Raw genomic sequence first — 10061 nt, 5'->3', positions numbered from 1 at the left:
CTTCATAGTCTAGACAATCATTTATTTTCATTCTACGTCTGAGTCTTTTCGAATCTCTGTTGCATATGCACTAATCTAGTTAACAAATGCGCTAAAGTTTATGTCATATACACTAGACTGTTGCCTATATGCGTCACTCTATTTCTCTTATGCATTGTTTTGGTTATCATATGTATCGTAGTATATTATGTATGCATTGTTCTATCATGAAAATGCACTACACTGGTTATTGAAGGTGCTAGTGTATGTTGTAAAAGTGTTGGTTAAGTTGGTAAATGCACCAGTCTGCTTTATTTTCTGTTTTGTAGTCATTTTCATAGTTTGAGTTAATTTTTGTTAGTCTAGAGGTTGGGTTTTTTGATGTTTCAATTTTCCAGTGTTGTCTCAAGATATCTTTTGATCAAAATTGGATAATTGATATTCTATGGCTTGAGCAAGATGATTTATGCCTTTCTTTTGATTATTATGATTTCTATTATGGCTCTCGGTTAAAGTTATATGATGTGAGTTATGGATCCTTGAAATGGTTGTCATGTGACTATTATGGTAGAGCCTTGTTATTTATGTATGTTGTTTTAACCTAAGGTCTTGGAACATGGTTAGGGAGAGTGGGATTTCAAGTGAGTGTCAAGTGTCGAGGTTGCGAAAGATGGACAACCAGGAGGTTCCTTGTAAGGATGCTTGGGGGACTAGACTGCCAAGAAATCTCACTAGAAGTTTACTTGTTAAAAAAGTGATAACTAATAATTAATTTAGATGGGTTGGGTATTATGATTCATCTAAACAAGATAATGAATGTTTGGTGCCCTACTCATGGTCTAGAATGCTAGTACATGCTCAAGATGAGATTAGGAATGCCTTGGATAGGCAACCAAACTCCCTTGATTATCTCAAAGGTTGAGATGGTTCTGCATGGGTATCACCATAAGTGTTGAGGCATGAGGCCTAAGAATCTCTTAATTTTTTTGTGGTGATAGCATGTGATGACACTCTTCCCTACATGTGTCTTAGTTTCTTATGCCTTGTCTTGTTGGGCAGCCTCTACAAGTCTTGTGCTTGTTGGGAAAATGGTGTCTCAACCTTGCATTTACATGAGGTTACTATTTGTAGTAAGTTTTCCTTTAAGTACGAAATATTAAAAAATTCTCCAAGAAGCTTCTATTTGGTTAGATAAGCATGTCGATAAAGTTTCGTCACAAGATCATAGCTAGTTTTGAAGATATTAAAGTTTCCATTTTGGAGGGGTGCGATTAAAGGTTTAAACTTAATTTCAGGGACTTTAGACCCTCTAAAATGCCTTTAAAAGTGGGCATAAATGGTGTAGCAGTTTACAAGGTGCTAGAGAACTTCGCGAGCTTTCCTGCACTTCAAATGGTTTATCAATCAAACACATGGTTCACAAGTTATAACCTCCAAAAGTTTGTACTCCTGAAATAGGAAATATAATTTGTATCAGACACATAAATGAGCTATAAAAGGGCAGTACATGTGTTGATGTGTGTTTCAACATGTCATAGGATATCTAGATTGGAGATAAGGTCGGTTATACTTTATTGGGTGGTTTTAGCCCATGGTTTTATAATACTATTTGACTGTTTCTTGTATTGTATTTCCTATATATGAGGTGTGTGAGATAGAGGTTGTGTGTAAGAGACTTATGGCTATTGAGTTACCTCTAAATCTTTGATTAGTGGTACTCTTGTGAAGAGATTTCTGTGCAAGTATATTGTAATCTATTTTTTATTACTGAATAATATATTGGGCAACTTTTGGAGTGTGGGGTTTTTCTTCTGAAAGGGTTTTCCCCACGTAAATCATTGTGTTATGGTTTGAATGTTATTATGTCTATTTCTATTTTTTGTCATTGTTGTGATGATCTATAAATTTTTTTGCATTACCCTCCTCTCAAGGTTAGTGTAGGAAGGTGTTCTGCTACTTAACTTCCTTACAATGCTTTTAAATTTAGCCTTGTGTTGTGACTTAGATTATTGTTTAGGTGATTGTATTCAATTGTGGATGTTGTTATGTTTGTGTTCTTTGGTTGTTAAGTGTCAACCTAGGTCTAGAGTGTGTGTGGGACCCTGTGTCATTCTATGGAGCATGGGGGGTGGACCTTTTTGGTTCCACATGATCAAGTGGTTTGATGCCTTCTTCCAAATTGGGATTTTTTCTTCTTTGGATGTTTGTGCGTGTGGATGAGGATTCTTTATCTATTCAACTTGTACTTGGATTGTTGGAGCAGATTTTTTGTTCTCTTGTGGATTGAAAAGACATTATTGTATCATGTATCATGTATCATGTATCATGAATCATGAGATATTCATATTTGTAGTTGGAGGCTATGCAAATTGATGTAAAGATGATATTGTAATCCTGTAAGACATGTTATGTAAATGGATTATTATTCTCATGGTTAGTGATTATGGATATTGTTGGTAATAGATGATGTACTCTTATTGATCTTTCTTTATTGGATGTAAATTACATAATGAGTATCATGCTACTCAGTGTAGTTCTTATTTTATGGAAATGGAATAGTTATGTTGTAGATGATGGAGTTATGGGGTAGGAACATTTAGATTTGGTGTATTAAAATGAATCTAAGATATTAATGGTGATTGGGTTATAATAGCATGTTAGTAGTGCAATTAATGGATGTTTTCCTATGTTCTTGAAAGAGATGAAGGTTAGAATTGATGAAGGAATAGGATATGATAGAATTGTCATGTTGTTATTTATAATCACGTTCTTAGTATTATGTTAAGTAATGACATTGGAATACCCTAGGGAATGTTATCTATGCATTGCGAGTTTCTTTTTGCTTACTTTGTTATGTTATTATTTTCATGAATTATAGATGTATGCATTTATAAAGGATGTTATGTTAGTTGTGTATGTGGAGTATTAGATCTTAAAAAAAAAAATCTCTATTTCTTGTTAGTTGGTTAATTTCTCTAGGGTATTTTGGGAGGCATTACATCAAGAGGAAATATTCTTCATTCAAGAGTAGATCTAAGTGCAAGGAGTAGCAACCTCTAACAAATTATCTTCAAGTATGTTTCCATGATGGATTATTTTTATCATTTATAATGTTATTGCATCAATACTTCGAGGACATATCGAAAGAGCATTGCACAACCAATTAAAGGTATAATCATTTCATTTTAGCTCTTCAATTCAATATTTCATTTTAGATTTAACCTTTCCCTTAAAAATTGTAAGCTCTTTTTCTAATCAATCATTTTTATAGTGGAGGTTAACACCTACTCGTGGAATGACTTAGGTAAGGCCCTATACAACCCAACACTATTTTCCTCTTTTTCGTGCATTTGTAGGCTCGAAAATAAGTTTTAGACTCAGTTTGCAGGTACAAGAGCACATAGTAGATTGAGATAATGGTTACTAGACAAAATTAAGCAAAAAATGCAAGGTCAAAGGTTCATAGCATCCTATTCCACATAGTTTATGGACCCTAATGTCATAGTCTTGGTAATTTGACCTAAATTTTGAGAAGAAGATAGTTTGGAAGCTCTTAAAATTAGTTTTAACACCTATTTGCACCTAGACACCTATCTAGAATATGTTGCCTAGCTTTAGTGATTAACCATTTTGAATTTTTCTTGGTGTCACAAATTTCTCTTTCTACCTCATTTCAATTTTTGTACATCTCAATTGAATTTCAATTCTACATTTATCTATTTATGTTAATTATTATTAATTTTGCATCATTTTACCTTGTTCTTGCATTTTTATATCTAAATCATTATCCAATCATCAAAAAACAAAAGTAAATAATCAATCCAACTATTTACCTCTTTTAAGGGACTAAAGTTGGGCCTAATAGGTTGTTCTCCAATGATATTGATGGGATTGGGTTTGATTCCTAGTTTGCATGTTTAGTCTAGTGAACCTCATTTCTCTACATTTCAAAATTGTAAGACAAAATAATGAAATTTCCCACCTAGGCGTCCACTTGGGGAAGAGGAAGACTTGTGCACTCACATATATTGGGTAGTTACAAAGAAAATGGGAAAAGACACCTCTTTAAGAGACCTCTTTAGGTGCCCTCTTAGAGAAGTTGAAGAATATGTTGCCTTTTTTTATAGCCATGTGTTGTTCATCAAGAGGTTGTGTGGAATTTCCAAGAGGCACCAAAAATGCTATAAATTGAGGGTTGAGCTAGTTGTTTCATCATTCATAGTCGAGTTATTATCTTCAAAGATAAAGAGGAGTACTAATTAAGGGGTATAGAAAATATTGTAGTTCTATCTTGTAGATTGTAAAGCTTAAGTGGCTAATGTTTTGTAATTGTTAAATTTTTATTTCATTGAGAAATAGAAGGCAAGTTATTTCTTGCAATTTTTGTATTATTCTCTTTGTTATGCTATGTGTGAATGTTGGGTGGGGTAAACCTTCATCAAGTGTATTAGAGCTTTGAGTGTGAGAGTATACCTTTATCAATAGTATCAAAGCATGTGTTTTAGGTGTGTTAGGGGATTTCCCCACATCAATTGGCATGAATACATATTTCAAATGGTATGAGCATTATCATCCATAGTGAAAAAATTTAAATATCTTAACATAAAAGGGTCACGTATAATAAAATGGAAAATCTTTAAATCCTTCATGTATCCCTCTGCTTGGCATGAAAACTCCATAGAAATCTAAAACAATTAAAGAAAATGTATGCAATGAAAAGATTTTGTCACACAATTAAAACACACACAAACAATAAGATTTTCTTTAACTATCTAGGTATGATGTAGGGAAATATAGGTGATCTACATGTTAGGCTATGAATCCACTTATTTACACCAAACACATTAAAAAGGGAGAAAGAACCCAATAGATCCAACCCCAATGAGGAAAAGGGGTGAATATTGATTGAATTTTGCTCTCCTTTGTGTTTTTATTTGAGGGTTCTTAACAAATTTGAAATTGAATGCTAGATCTAGGGTAAATGATAGTAATTTGACATAAACAACAAGCTACAGGTACAACATGCAGACACATAACTAGATATGGGCAAAAGGAATAGAGAGGAGCTTGTACCTAAAAATTTTGCTCTAAAGTATAGGACCAGGATGGGAAAATTGACTTGGTCCCCAAATATCAGGCTGCATAGACAAACAAGAAACTTTCAAAATTTTGAATGTTGCTCAAAACCTGTTCCTTGAAGCTCATAAAAAATTCATGGGATCGAGATAAAAAAATTAACTCGGTCCTCCAATTTTTCCTTTCATAAAAGTTAGATCTAATCATTGTCGAATTCTTTGCCAAAATCTTTGTTCGTAGCTCTTGAATTTGTCATCTTGATGAATCTTCCTTTGAAGCCTTCATGCATAGGTTGATAATGTCATGTAAAATGTCTTCATAAAGTCTTTATCATGGATGCCATCATGAACTCTTGGAATATGAACTTGACCTCTCCTTCACTACCTTGATGATACTTGATTGATTACTCACTTGAATCTGCAAAAGTGCAATTGAGAGATATTCTTGTGTTTCCAAAATGAGGGGATTAGGCTTTCTTTTATATCTTTAACTACACCAAATATGTTTAAAATTTTAGATTAGGATAACATGGAGAATTTTTTCTCACCTTTGAAATGTGATCATTGTAGGATCCAAATTTGGGCCCCTTTTGGGAGGACCATGATGCCCAAGGCATCGTACTCCTGCCAATTAGGCTACATATACAAACAAGAAACTTTCAAAATTTTGAATGTTGCTCAAAACCTGTTCCTTGAAGCTCATTAAAAATTCATGGGACCGAGATAAAAAAATTGACTCGATCCTCCAATTTTTCCTTTCGCAAAAGTTAGATCTAATCATTGTCAAATCCTTTGCCAAAATCTTTGTTCGTAGCTCTTGAATTTGTCATCTTGATGAATCTTCCTTTGAAGTCTTCATGCATAGGTTGATAATGTCATGTAAAATGTCTTCATAAAGTCTTGACCATGGATGCCATCATGAATTCTTGGAATATGAACTTGACCTCTCCTTCACTACCTTGATGATACTTAATTGATTACTCACTTGAATTTGCAAAAGTGCAATTGACAGATATTCTCGTGTTTCCAAAATGAGGGGATTAGGCTTTCTTTTATATCTTTAACTACACCAAATATGTTTAAAATTTTAGAATAGGCTAACATGGAGAATGTTTTCTCACCTTTGAAATGTGATCATTGCGGGGTCTATTACTACATCATTTATTCCTCATGATAAGAGCGAGTCATCCTATAAAATTTCATTCAGAGTCCTAATATTTCTTGTGACACCTCGGTTCAAGTCCTTAGTACGTCTGTAAATCCTTTTTCAATCACAAACGTCAAGTTTAGGTAATTGGTTGAACTCTGTGAACATGTTGAACCATCTTGAACTGGGTTGAACAGGTTCATTTAGGTTCCATAGGTTCCTAGGTGTTCAGGGAGGTTTTTCGTACTAATATTTTCTCTAAGTGTCTTGCAGCGGCTCTTTAAAAGTTTTCTTGTTCGGTGATATGTTACTTTATTTCTCTCTGGGTTTTGAACTCATTGAACCAAGTTCAAGAGGTTCAAACGTGTTCAACAAGTTCTATATAGCACAAATGGTCAGCAGTATGGTATAACTAATTTTCTCAGCAAGATTTTCCTTGAGCACGACGTACATCTTGAACTACTCGAACCCCCATGAAGTCTGTTCAGGATGTTCATATGTGTACGAAGTTGGTGGGTCCCATGGGTTTTAATGATTTGATGGTGCATTCATTACCGAATATGTGCAAGCTGAACCATGTTTTAAGTGGCGTCGCTTCCTAGCTTTTCGAAGTAAGCAATCATTTTGGGAATTGGCGGTTACTTCAAAAATGCCGCCATGCATTCAATGCATGCGTGTGATGTCTAATCCACAAACTTAACACACTCAGACTGAAAATTGCAATTATTGCATTCAATTTTTCCGTATCATTGCCTTCACTAATAAGGTATGAAGGAGTATTAGTGCTTTGCATTTGTTCCTCGCTGCTGCATTTTTGTTTTTCCTGGATAGGAGTCTTGTTTGCTGCTAGTCGTCGTCTAGTTGTTCAATTGTGAAGGTGAGTCCTTTTCTTGTTCTCTCTGGTGGTTTTTTCTTGCATTTTCTCTCTTATAGAAATTTTTTCTGCAACTGGTTTAGGCTTATTGTTTTAAATTATGAAGTCCACACTACATTTGTTTGGGAATGTTTTTAGCCTGGCATCCACTGAACCCATAATTAGCGATACTGACCTAAAAGGGGAAAATCTTGAGGTGTTGAAAGAGAGGGTGTTCAAGGGAATTGACAAGTCTTTTGGTGTGGAGATTTTGAGTAGTGGTCTCATAGAAGCCGCAGCTTTTCCCCAGCCATTCCTTGCCCAGAATTGATTTGGGAATGTATTGCTAGATACAACCCGGTGTCTGAAACCATTAGGAGAGACAATGGTGAAACCCTTCTTGCCATAAATCATGAAGTAATTTCCTTAGTATTCAAGATACCTGATTACAATTTCTCCAACTTTTCCCCTGCTCAGTCAATCACCGAGTTCAATGCAGACAGAACCGGACACCGTAACAATGTAGCAAAATTCTAGTTGAAGGTTCCTCAAAGAGGTGGTTCCAGGTTACCCAAGAATCCTAATAAGAATCGCATGTTGCCTCACATTCACGACGTTATGCTTTTTTTGCACCGAGCTAGAGGATCTGCTGAAGCTTATAGCTTCGACGACTAGATTTACTGTTACGTGCAGCTGGCTTTGGAAGGGAAGAAATATTTGGATTGGGCTGAATTGATTGCTAATTCAATGAGAGAACAACTGAGTATGGCTAAACAGTTCAAACAAAACTTCTTCATGTCTTCCTATCTCTTGTATTGTTTGGCCTGTGTTATGGAGTTGGTTGGAATACCGAAACAACTCACTAAGGAGGATGTTTCTGTAAATGAGTTCTATCTCATGCTGCAAAAGGATAAGGCCTTATAGGATTTCAAAAGGGTGCACAATGCTTTTCTGGGTGACTTGTGTCATGAATTGAAGAATATGAAAGCCAAAAGAATCTTTGAGGATGCATAGACTTTGACTAAGAGGTTTGGTAGTTTTTATATCTGGTTTCCAGGCTTCTGTTACATAGGGGTAGGCGACTTTGAAGAGGAGCCCTTCAAGATCCCTCACTTTTGTTCAGATTGCTTTGTTCTGGCAGAGATATGTAGACAACTGACCTCCGTAATCAAAAAGGCACAACCCAAGGATAAATGGGAGGGTCATTTTCCCATCCAATTGGGTGTATTGTCCTGCAGTTCAATGTCTAACGCTCTGAGTATTGGAGCAGATATCAGGAATTTCAATTTTTCCCTGTATCCTGAAAGGAAAGGTTTTGATAATAAGGGATTTTCCCGAAGTCTTGGTCTAATGCCATACCTCCCAATGCCACAATTAGAGGATTTTTGGGAAGATTGTACAGATGAATTCGAAGTGTTCAAAAGAGGAAACATGAGGTTGGTGTTAGAACAAGTTGTTTCATTGCAGATAAAATTGGATAATAAGGGACTTGAGAGCTATTCAAACTAGCATACTTAGCCCGTGCAGAAATTGAAATGCCTCCAATTGACTAGGATGAGGAAGAGAAAGATGATATACAGTTAAGGACCAAAGGAGTCTTGGAAAGGACCATGGCGTGGGTTGCCAATAAGAAAGCAATGAAATTAGGCATTAAGTCTAATTTCGCGAGAAGTAATGAGGACCTTCTACGTTCACCAAAGTGTCTTTCTAACAATGCTTCTATGCCCGTTCGTGCAGGTAAGGATAACAAGCCGCCCCAGCTTAGACATAGGTCTAATTCAGCTTTGGATTTTTGTACTCCTCGGCATACCCGGTCCCGAAGTGTCGCTCAAAGAAAGATGGATCAGGCAAAGGATACAAGGGTGAAAGATATGATTCTCGATGCCCAGATATTTGAAATTGAAGACTTGGATGGCAATGTTGCTAATGCCCTGGATTCTCATACGGTGACTGTGGCTATGATGCCAACTTCCAAGGTGATCGAAGGAACAACTAGCTCCAGTGCAACTCCTAAGTGGTTGACCACCTCGGTGAACAAAAAGCGGAGTTTTCTTCCTGTGACTATTCCGATTCAAGAAATGGTCATTAAGTACACAGAGAAGAATCCTAAGCTGAAAAGGTTCAAGACTGCCGCTCGCCTAGACAATGATGAGGGGACTAGAAAATGGGTTGCTGAAATCGCCTCATACAAACCCAAGGACGAAAACAAGGAGGCTAGTCCTGATGATTTCGAGATCACAAAGGTGGAATTGGGAAACATGAGTAGAGACATAGACAATCATTTCTTCCAGGTATCGGCAAAGAAAATGCTCACTAGATCAAAGAAAGATGGGCAAGAAAATAGAGAACTAAAGCGACACATAAATGTTCTGGCCCAGTTCATCGACAGTATTGGTTGCTTTGGGGCACTCCCAATATCTCATGCTACAGAGAACTTTGACCCAACTTTGCCAGAAAATAAAAAGTTAATGAGCCAATTTCAATGGGCCAAGAGTATTGCAGAACCCATGGAGAAATGGATTGAGGGAATAATAAAGGACGGTGAGAAGTACATCACCGACTCCTGGAGGCTATGCAATGAGATATAGAGTCTTATTGCCGAAGTTCAAAATTAGCTTGTGCCGTGGGAGAAGGAGGAACACAAATGGTAGAATATCTTGCCCTTGTTTGCCAAAATAGAAGAATATGGAGTTACCAGGTTTTTGACGAAACACTCAATCAAACTGGTGGTGGATGAATGTCAGCTCTTTGTGCTGAAGAAAACCATAATGTGGTGAGTGCTTACCTTCAAGTCTGTGATCTCTGATGCTAAGACCTTTGTTTACAAGCTCTGGGATCTCCAGTGTAGCCTAGTAAATGATAACAAGGTGGTTAACCCTGACTATGATTGGCAGTTGGGAATTTGTGGGTTGAACACACAGGATGCAATCAAGGCTTTCCAGATAAACATGGAGAAAAACAAGGCCAAAGGTAATTTCACTTCGGAAGATATAACAAGGGTGGCTAG

This window comes from Cryptomeria japonica, chromosome 7 (genome assembly GCF_030272615.1).
Source record: "Cryptomeria japonica chromosome 7, Sugi_1.0, whole genome shotgun sequence".
In the NCBI taxonomy this organism is placed as follows: domain Eukaryota; kingdom Viridiplantae; phylum Streptophyta; class Pinopsida; order Cupressales; family Cupressaceae; genus Cryptomeria; species Cryptomeria japonica.
This window is presented reverse-complemented; position numbering follows the sequence as displayed.